The sequence below is a fragment of the Berghia stephanieae genome, chromosome 3 (assembly GCF_034508935.2).
Source record: "Berghia stephanieae isolate SIO BIC M18660-M18661 chromosome 3, UCSD_Bste_1.3, whole genome shotgun sequence".
NCBI classification, from domain to species: Eukaryota; Metazoa; Mollusca; class Gastropoda; order Nudibranchia; family Aeolidiidae; genus Berghia; species Berghia stephanieae.
The window spans coordinates 83,274,591-83,277,090 of record NC_088362.1 but is presented as its reverse complement, the minus strand read 5'-3'; the positions used below and the strand labels follow the sequence as shown (position 1 = coordinate 83,277,090).

The 2,500-nt window shown below is 29.6% G+C and overlaps 1 protein-coding gene across 2 annotated transcripts in view; it reads left to right on the top strand.

Moving 5' to 3' along the window:
* LOC144968635 (uncharacterized) overlaps positions 1-2,500 on the top strand; it is a 147,426-nt gene that overhangs the window by 62,904 nt on the left and 82,022 nt on the right. The window contains exon 3 of one of the 2 annotated variants that reach the window (XM_078907167.1): positions 1,511-1,585. The exons of the other annotated variant lie outside the window; for it this stretch is intronic. The gene's annotated coding sequence lies outside the window, so the exon portion shown is untranslated. The remainder of the gene's footprint in view (positions 1-1,510; positions 1,586-2,500) is intronic. 2 annotated transcript variants of the gene reach the window in all.

Sequence of the window (2,500 nt, the reverse complement as noted above, 5' to 3'; positions counted from 1 at the left end):
GATTCAGAAAATTGATCTTCGTCTACCTGGGCCCCACCTGAGCCCGGCAGTGACAACTCGTATCTCAATTCCTGTTTGTTTTCTGTAATATGGAATCTATACTGACATAAATTTACAAAACGCTTTTAATAATAATAATAATAATAATAATAATAATAATAATAATAATAATAATAATAATAATAATAATAATATAATAATAATAATAATAATAATAATAAATAATAAATAATAAAATAATAAAATAATAATCAATAATAATAATATAATAATAATAATAATAATAATAATAATAATAATAATAATAACAATAATAATAATAACATAATAATAATAAATAATATAATAATAATAATAATATAATAATAATAATATAATAATATAATAGTAATGATAATAATATAATCTTTATTGTCCAAATAAATGGAAATTTGTCATTTGGTTTACAATGTTTGAAATTCAAAATGCAATACATAGATAGACAAAAATGCATTAATAAAATAATAATATAAACATCAAAATGATAAATGATATAATACATCTTAATGAAAATGACGTTTCATAACAATTTCGAAAACCTAAACTCTCTCTTACGCACACCCACTCCACACACCCTACACACACATACACACACTCACAACACATACACATACACTCACATAGACATTTTTAGCTTTTTGGCTAGAAACTCTTACTTTAAATATTAATAGATTTTATTGGAATTTAAACCGTCAAAAAAAAATCATAAGACATCGTCATTATCTTTACTATCATCAACATCAAAAGCAAAAGTGATAATGGAGGGAGAAAATATAGCAGTGGTGGTAGTTTAAGTGATGTTTTTTTTCAGTGATGGTAGTGGTGGTTGCCGTAGTAGTAGTAGTAGTAGTAGTAGTAGTAGTAGTAGTAGTAGTAGTAGTAGTAGTAGTAGTAGTAGTAATAGAGTAGTAGTATAGTGTAGTAGTAGTAGTAGTGTAGTAGTGTAGTATAGTAGTAGTTAGTAGTAGTAGTAGTAGCAGTAGTAAAAGTAGTAGTAGTAGTAGTAGTAGTAGTAGTAGTAGTAGTAGCAGTAGTAGTAAGTAGAGTAGTAGTAGTAGTAGTAGTAGTAGTAGTAGTAGTAGTAGTAGTAGTAGTAGTGTATGTAGTAGTAGTAGTAGTAGAGTAGTAGTAGTATAGTAGTAGTAGTAGTAGTAGTAGTAGTGTAGTAGTAGTTGTTGTGTGTTGTTGTGGTTGTTGTCGTTGTTATCGAAGTTGTTGTTTGTTGTATGTGTTGTAGTAGACGTGGTAGTAGTAATATAATAGCAGCAGCTCCATTATATTACAGTGTCATCAACAACATCTACGTCATCATAATCATCTTTTTATAACCATCATCATCATCATCATCATCATCATCATCATCATCATCATCATCATCATCATCATCATTCATCATCATTCTTCATCATAATCATTATCATCATCATCATCATTAATAACAGCTCATATTTAATTTTGCCTTGCTTTTCAGAGAGGAGTAAAACCTAATTTCCCGTTGTGTACAGACTATAATGTATTGAGTTAACAGCTTGGAAATCGAAATAGGGTATGTCTATGTTTACTTTAAGTTTCTTTTTCACCACTTTGTACTTTGTGGTTGAATAAATAGTGACAACTAATGAGGGAGCTGTTATCGTCAGCACTTTTATAAGGAAATTGACAGATCTGGGGAATAATGATAAAAGTCACTATTATTCTCTTCATAGATTACATAATTGTGGTCCACACGCTCTTATAAACAAATATTAAGCTATCGCTTTTTTCAAATTTGTTTAATTTCTTATTGCTTTTTATTCCTTTTTTTGTTTTGTTATGTTGTTTTTTAAAAATTGTGCTTTTAGACATTTTTTTGAAGTTTCTTTTTGTTTTTGTTTTTTCGTTGTCACAGCTTATCTGTGATCTCCCAGCAATATTTGATAGCTGGATCTTCTTTAGTTCTGGTGAAAATATAATAAAAGAAACTTGGAAATAAACAGGTTTATAACTAACATATTAATAAGGTTGACTAGGGTAATAATCTCAATCCTTGGGATCATGCTCTCTCTCTCTCTCTCTCTCTCTCTATCTATATCTATCTATCTATCTATCTATCTATCTCTCTCGACTCTCTCATTACATTTTCTCTTTCCCTCCATTTTCTCTCTCTCTCTCTCTCAATCTCTCTATCATCGTCCCCTCTCTCTTCTCTCTCTCTCTCTCTCTCTCTCTCTCTCTCTCTCTCTTCTTTGTTGATATTATTAACAGGGACGCCCTTCTCCCAAATATTATATCTCTATTCCCTATTTAATGATCTGTCAGTAATATTTTTCTTTGTCACCATCGTCATCATCATCATCATCATCATCATCATCATCATCATCATCATAAATCATCATCATCATCATCATCATCATCATAAATCATCATCATCACCACCACCACCCCCACCACCCACCATCTTCATCATCATCTCATCATCATC